At 45.8% G+C, this 8,434-nt stretch overlaps 1 pseudogene; it reads right to left on the minus strand.

The window, feature by feature from the left end:
* Positions 1–5,983: 5,983 nt before the first annotated feature.
* LOC103589052 lies at positions 5,984–6,913 on the minus strand (annotated as a pseudogene).
* Between the last annotated feature and the right edge of the window lie 1,521 nt (positions 6,914–8,434).

Here is an 8,434-nt window from a genome sequence, read left to right on the forward strand (position 1 = left end):
CTGAGACCAAGACAAGGTGGCCAATGCCCAAGGCCCCATGAGAAGATAGATGCAGGGGGCTGGCAAGTTAGCTAAATTGATTGGAGCCTGGTGCCAAAAACACAAAGGTCCAGAGTTCGATCCCTGCACCAGCCAGAGGACAAAAATAAAATAAAATAAAGAAAGAAAGAATTTAGGGGCAGAGCTGGGCAGGCTTTCTCCTCCCTCCTCCAAAGCATTGTTGGATACATCATTGTGACTCTGGCCTCCTTCTGCTCCCAGCTAATTCCTCAGTTTCCACAGTAAGAATTGTAACCCTTTGTCAGTTACTCCTACTATAACGTGAATACATTAATACTTGCCCTGTGATCGGTGCAAGGGTGGTTGTATCTGATTGGTTCCTAGGAACAGGTTCTGGCAGGTGAGAGGGAAAGACCCCCAGCTGCTCTTGTTGGTTTGTGTGTGTGTGTGTGCGTGTGTGTGTGCATGTGTGTGTGCGCGTGTGTGTGTGTGGTAGACCAGCAGAAAGATGGGCAGAGGCAGGGGGAGGGCAGAGAGGAGCCAAAGACAAGTCTGCACACTACACAACATTGCCTCTATCTGGCCTGGCTTGGCTGGTCCAAAGACTCTATTATCCAGAAGACTTAGGATGCTGACCACAGACTTCTCCAGATGCTCAGGATTTGTGCTTCCAAGCATAATCCTTGGCTCTCTGAGAACCACAAGTAATTGATGACACCCCCTGCCTTCTCCATATCCTATTCTTTCCAGCTCCTGGACAGACATTTTTGCTTGTCTGTGGACTCATTCATTCCAGGCTTTGCAGGAATCTCGGACTTGACAAACACAGCGTGGTCACATTCATCTGTGGTCGCCTGGTCCTCATTAGGGCCATCAGAGGAGGCCAGTGCCTGGCTTTGTGATTAGCGGTCCTCCTCCTTGCGGGCTCGAAAGCTCTCAGCAGCCTTTTGTTGTCTGCACGAAGGCTCTGGTGGACTCTGCCAGGCTCAGCTCAACATTTTCCACATGGCTGATGACATTCAAAGCTTGGCTATCCCAACAGGCACATTTCTTGACTGGCTCTGTTTCTCATTGGTTCAGGTGGAATGATAAGGCTGTTTTTGCCAGGAATGTCAGCGTGTGGTTGGGAAGTTGGCGTTTTCCCATGAGGAAGCAGAGAAACAGATACTTAGGCGCCCGTGTGCCTGGGTGCCCGGCGCCAACAGTCAGAAAGGCTGTTTCGGTATTTCTTTCTTAGTGAGACAGAGATGTTGTGCCATAGGGGCAGGGAGGGCAACAGAAGTGCCTTCCTGGGGGCTTGTGGGTGCCTGATGCTCGCCAGCCAGGCTGTTGTTAAGCCCTGCCTCATGCCATCTCCTGGGGCCAAGTCGGGGCTGCGGTTTGGAGGGTGTGGGTGGGGGGTGCTCTGGGACTTGTCTCTCATTTCTGCAGCTGCGAGAATGGCTTGGCCTCTGCCAAAGCCTTTTGTCCCATTTTTCTCTTGCTTCATTGGGACATTTCCGGAACCAAATATATTCAGCTAGTCCTCAGCAACAGGGGGCAATTGAATAGCCCAATGCTGGTCTTTCTATTGTCCGATGACCAGCTGAAACACCCACTTTTACAAAACATACTGCTCTGGTCATTTCCCTAGTGATCTCTTTTGATTACAGTGTCTTCCCATCCTATTCTTACTGAGGTGTTTGAGGCCCACGTGCATTCTGAGAATTCTTATGATAAATTCCATTCTTTATGCACCAGAGTCATCAGGCAAAATTGCTTTCTTTCAGGGTGTTTTGTTTTACTGTACTTTGACATGGATTCCAAAGTCTGCATCTTGCTGAAGACAGGCTATTGTTGTAATTATTATTTTGAAATGGACATATTGCTGAGCTCCTGGAACTGAACCTAAAGATAAACAAGGGGACTCAGGGACCTTGAAACCCATACTTGGGAGCTTGCTGATCCTTGCAAGCCCATTAGGTCAGTGCCAGACTAAACAGAGAGCTGGCACTTTGCTCCTGAGCCGACATGTTGGGGCTTTTGTCAACTGGGCAGGAGTGCAAATTCTTGAAGGTACTCTCTATGGAAAGCCTGTTTCTTTATGTCCTTTTGCTTGGTCCTTGGCCAGTGTTGGCAATGTGGCCTTGAGCTGCCCTGGGGTGCCTTGACATTTCCTCATTTGGGCCTCTGGGGTCTTTATTCCAACTCAGCTGCGTATCTCGGGGCAGGAAGGAGGGGTGACCCATGGTCTTATTTCTTGGCCTCTGGAATTGGAAAGAAGCTTTGGAGTTAGGAACAGCCCCAAGCCTCATGCCGTGGCCAGTTTCTGACCAGACAGGTAGGGGGGAAATCAGGGAGATGGGCTTTGCAATGGCTAGGAAAGGATGGGAGAAGGCAGGCAAGTGGGCAGTGTATTTATTACCTTGTGTTAAAGGTGTATCTGGTGTCACTCAGAATCATTGAGTGCCTGGGAAATTGTACATTTATGCCTAGCCAGCTGCCCTTGGACACACTAATGCATTAGCTCTCAGCCACATACGGTGATTGGAAACCCTACTTTAATTCCAGCCTCTACAGAATACCTCTCACCACCCTCCCGAGTTGCCCCCTGGCAGATCCTGCCACTGCGGGTCAGTGTCCTGGGTGGCAGCCTTCCACGGCTCTACTTGCAGGGGCTGCCTCCCTCTTCCTGCCTGCCACTTCTCTGCTGGCTTCTCTCAAAGCTTTCTATATCCCCATATTTCTCCCCTTACTAGAAAGTCACCAGAGAAGAAGGGGGGAAGATCTCCTATTCAGGGTGTACCTTCTTTGATTCTCTCTTTGGTTCTTCAAGCAATGTCTTGTCCCAAGTGGTGACACTGCTTCAAAGTGGCCTGCCTTGGGCCTGTTTTCCTTTGTCATTGGAAAGCAAACCCAAGAGGTGAGTCAACATTCAAATATAGAACATGATCCTCAGAATAAGGGATTCCCCACTTACAGTGTGGCTGATGGTGATATGCGGGACAGATGTGTGGAGGGCAGGTACAAGGAGATGGGAAGGGACCTGGTCCCGATGGGGAGAGGCCAACTGACCCATTGCATCTGAGAAGAACCTCATCTGCATCACAGGAAATGCCATCCTGGGGTTGTCATGGAAACCACAGTCTATAGTATCAGGCTACATTCCTTTGACAATGGGTCCCAGGCAGGCTGATGGAGAAAATGCACATGATCTTTTCCTATCTTATTACTTCCTCAGAGAATCAGTGATAGAGTTTGGATGTGTTGTCCCCACCAAGACTCATGTGGAAATCTGATCTCCTATGTGGCAGTGTTTGAGTTGGGAGCTGTTTGAGTCATGGGGGTGGATCCCTCATGAATGGACTAATGCTCTCCCTGGGGGAGGGGAGAGTAATGAGCGAGTTCTCGCTCTGTTAGATCCTATGAGAGCTGATTGTTTAAAAGACCCTGGCACCTCCCCCCGCCTCTCTCTTACTTCCTGTCGCCATGTGATGTGCTTGTACCTGCCAGCTGCCTGCCACTTTCCGCCATGAGTAGAAACAGCCTGAGGCCTGTGCCAGATGCAGCTGTCCCAGAATCATAAGCAAATAAACCTCTGTTCTTTATAAATCACCCAGTTTCAGGTGTTCTGTTATAGCAACACAAAACGGACTCATACGATCAGCAAAGAACAAAAAGAGCAAAGGCCCAGAGGCTTGCCGCAGCGGAGGACTCTGTGCTCCTGGAGGATAGAAACTACACTTTATTCCTCCTTGCCTGTCAATGCCAAGTGCGTTCCAGGCTCAAAGTACAGGTGCAAGAAGGCTTTCTTGCTGGCTTCATGGGAGAGGCAGGAGGCAAAAGAACAGGACAGTTAGGTGTTGGGTTCAGGCTCAGGCGTGTCTGTAGATGCTGGGCTCCGAGGGTTCGTAGACAAAAGGGAATCATGAAAAGGCATTAAATATTTTTCTTCATCAACGTTAAAATGAGTACTCATTTTCAGAGTTCTCATCAGAGCAATGCAAAATTATAATGAGAAAATGTTGTATCTCCCTTCGGACCCCTTCACTCTCTCTCACCCCGTAAATGATTTTCTTCATCCCTAGAATTCTGAGATTTCACCAAGTCATGTCTAGGTGTGTGTCTTTAAAAAAATAATCCTGTCTGGGATTGGGGCCTTTCAATCTACAGTCTTGAGTCTTGTGTCAGGCCATGAACATTTTCTTCTGTTATTTGTTTAAATATCACTTCTTCATCTGTTCTTTTTTTTCCCTCTTTCTCCTTCTGTAACTTTTATCTTTTGAATCTCATGTCTCCACTTTCATCCTTCAAGTCTCCTACTGTCTCCTCCTGGTTTCCATCTCTTTGTGTTATCATATTGTGGGCTGTTTCTTTCTCTTGGTCTTCTAGACCTCTAATTCACTGCTCCTTTCTGTTTATTTCCCGAGTTTTTAAAATTAAAAATGTTTTCTTCTAGTTCCAGGAAGTCCTTTTCTCAGACTGTAATTGCATCCTCTTGAGCACGGTCGTGACTTGTTTTTTCAAGCCTCTTTCATCAGTTCTGCTCCAATGGGGGCTTCCTGGGCTGATGGCTTGGGCTTTCTTCCCCTCATCACAGAGACCTTTAAATGCTCATGATTCTGCAGTCTTCTGTCAGGCAGATCAGGATGTAAATATTCATCAAGCAATGGCAAAACCAGCAGGTAGTAGAGGACACAGAAGTTTATGCTCTTTGGAGCCAGCAATAAGCCAACTGGTCAACCACGTCTCTGCAGGTCTGAGCAGCGCATCCTCTATCTTGAGCTCTTCCTGAGTTCAAGGTCTAGGTCTTGAAGAAGACAGAGGTATGGGAATTATGAGCAAAGACAGGAGAATTAGCTTCGGAGAAGAGGGAAATATACCTTCTTCTGAGCCTGCAGAACTGGCAGGGAAGGGTTATAAATACAGACCCTGTACATATGTCAGTTTCTGGGCAGTATGTTGGGGGAGTTCAAGGTCAATGGTAGAGATGGGCTTGGGGTGGCCATTTGAACATTTCCTCTCATTCAAAGAGAAATAGCCACTGACGTAAAGGCTTCAACCTCTCAAGGCTTTCATTGGACAGTCAACACAAGCAATTGATTGCTTGAGTGTCTCCTCTTTGTCTAACACTGTGTCAGGTGCTGTGAGGAGTGAAGGAGACCCAGAGGCAGAGATCTCACCCTGACATGTTTTCCCTACCCCAAAGGACTGGTTTAGTTACCACCTCCTGAATTCTCCTCTGTCGGAGCCAGAGGGAGCTCTGGCTATACCTGCCCTGGGGGATAGCTCATCCTGAAAAAGTGCTGGTGCAGGGTGGCTCAGCAGTAAAGCCTCAAGGCTTTAGCTTTCCAGAGCTGCCCTTGGTTTACCCATGGTGGATGTGAGACTCAGGAGGGGCCATGGGTTTGGCTGGAGTCGGGACGGCCTCTCCATGAGGATGGCCCAGGGGACGTCACAGCCAGACCTCTAGGGGAGGCTGAGTCATTGGGAGCAGGTGGCTTCTGACAGAGCCCGGAAGAGAAGACTGACCACATAGCCATAGCCTTTGGCCACAATATCCAGCATGACGAGGCTCAGCCAGCAGACAAGGACATGGTCCAGGAGTCCAGAGGAGGCAGAAGTCACCACACCAAGGATGCTGAGACATCACCTTTGCATTGAGGTTACAAACCCATCACCACCCCTTAGTTTTTTTCAAAGGCTGTAACCGCCTTTGGGCCAGGGAAGAGAAATCTCAGAGACTTAGAATTTGCGTTTGTTTTGTTTTTCCTAGAAAGACTAAGCATAACTGGGAAGGATGTTTAAGTTCTAGGATCTAAATTATAAAGCAGATCGAACTAAATTAATTTTCTCCCTACTAATCAACAGTAAAGACCCAGAAGGAAGATAAGCAAGTTTTAGATAAAATTTAAAAATTTTACTTCGTTCCCTGCACATCCAGATTGTACTGTGAGATTGAATTTGTCACGCTCCAACACAAACACACTTTCATGTATTTTTATTTTTATAGTTTAATGTATTTTAATAGCAAACTTACAGGAACAGCACAGAAGACAGACAACATTAAAAACATGTACTTGCATGTAGGACAACTCAGTTAGAAAAGTATACTGAATGGATGGAATCTACTGTATGATAAAAATGCTACAAACACCGTTTAGTTGCCATCAATAAGGAATTTACTTGTTTTAAAAAAAAATCCAAATGCTGGCATTGTCCAGAAAAATTTAACAGGTTTATTTATAATTGTTATAAAGTTGAACTGCTGAAACTTGTTCACTGAAACATTTTGACTTGCATTAATGCTTTATGTCCCCACATTTATATTAAAAATTCACACATAAATGAAAATGGAAAAACTGCCAATACCTGATTTCTGTCCCCTGTTTTTCCACTTGCGACCATATACTTAGGTACCTTATGACCCGTGGAAAAAAAATATCTAATGTTCAGAACTACCAATAACAGGAAGAAGAGAAATTTTTATTTTTGAGAATGAAATGTTTCCATCATAGTGGATTCTTAAGCACATTCTCCACATATGCGGTGTGCTAGCTGGATGTCTTCTGGCATAATTGTTACACAGATAGCACACAGATTGGTGTCTTCGAAAGGCCAACCAGGTAGGCCTCACTTGCCTCCTGCAAAGCACCAGTAGCTGTGCAGTAGTGCAGATCTGTTTTGAAGTCCTGATCAATTCCTCGCACCAGACGCTGGAAGGGGAGTTTGCGAATCAGAAGTTCAGTGGACTTCTGATAATGTCTAATTTCAGGGAGTGCCACAGTACCAGGCCTGTAATGATGAGGTTTCTTCACCCCTCCAGTAGAGGGCGCACTTTTGCGAGAGGCTTTTGTAGCCAGTTGTTTCCTGGGTGCTTTACCACTGGTCGACTTGCGGGCTGTCTGCTTTGTATGAGTCGTGGTAGAACGACCTCCTTACTGAACCCTCTTTTCCTCGGGCTGGAGCTTGGCGAGCCAGAGGCAGTGCTGGCATTAGAGAGCAACGGCGGCAGCTGCGAACTCATGTATTTTTAAATTATTTCTTTACTTATTTGTCAGCTGACCAGTAAGGGGATCTGAACCCTTGACCTTGGTATTACAATACTGCGCTGTAACCAAATGAGCTAACCGGCCAGCCCTCATGTGTTTTTGACTCTTTTGCCTGACTCCATTGGCTAGCAAATGACCTAAAATCCATAGAAGATATGATAAAAAGATAAATGACCCAATTAAAAAGTGAGCAAAAGAATAGGCATTTCTCCAAAGAAGCTATACAAGTGGTCAACAAGGACATGAAAAGATGCTTAATGTCATTAGTCGTTAGGGAAATGCAAATCAAAACCATAAGGAGATACCACTTCATACCCACTACGATGGTTACAATTAAAAAAAAAAAAAGGAAATACCAGGTGTTGGCAGGGGTGTGGGAAAATTAGAACCCTCATCTGTTGCTGGTAGAAATGTAAAATGGTAGACTCACTATGGAAAAGAGTTTGGTGGTTTCTCAATAAGTTAAAAAGAATTACCATGTGACCCAACAATTACAGTTCTAGGCATATAACCCCCAAATTGAAAACAGGTGTTCAAACAAAAACCTGCTCACGAATGTTCATAGCATCTCTATTCACAATAGTCAAAAGGTGAAAAGAACCCTAAAGTCCTTCATCAGATAAATAGATAAACAAAATGTAGTATATCCTAGTCATATAATGGAACATTATTAGTGATAAAAAGGAATAACATACTAATACATATTACAACATGGGTGGATCTTGAAAACATTATGCTAAGTGAAGGAAACCAGACACAACAACCCACATATTGTATGATTGCGTTTATATGAGATACTCAGAATAGGCAAATCCATAGACACAGAGAGCAGACTAGAGGTTGCCAGTGGCTGGCAGGAGGGGAGAAATGGGGAGTACTGCTAATGGGTACCCCGTTTGGGGTGATGAAAACTTTCTGGGACTAGATAATGGCTTGGTTGCATAACATTGCGAAGATACTTAACGCTACTGAATTGTACACGTCAAAATAGTAAATTTTATGTTGTGTGTATTTTACCACAATTTTTAAAAATCCATAGGAGAGGTGGCATAGTTGAAGCACCTATCTCATGTTAGTGATAACAGCCTGCATTCGCTGGCTGCTTCCTGCACGCAAAGCATTTTATGTGGCCCATCTCTTCTGGTCTTCACAGCAGTCCTAGGGGGCAATAACATTATTCCCACGTTGCGGGTGAGGAAACAGACTTAGAGAGATAAAGTGACAGTGAAAATCGCAGGGAGTCTGACTCAAGGACCTAAGCTCTCAGCCCTCACATCAAGGTTATACCGCAAGGAGAGAAGGAGAGAGGCAGCTGCCAAGGTCCCCCTCCTTCTTAGGGCAGTGGGTAAGAGCTCAGGACACAGCACCCAACTTGGGATGACCCAGGATGCTCCCCTCCAGCA

This window comes from Galeopterus variegatus, unplaced genomic scaffold, assembly GCF_000696425.1.
Source record: "Galeopterus variegatus unplaced genomic scaffold, G_variegatus-3.0.2 Scaffold643, whole genome shotgun sequence".
NCBI classification, from domain to species: Eukaryota; Metazoa; Chordata; class Mammalia; order Dermoptera; family Cynocephalidae; genus Galeopterus; species Galeopterus variegatus.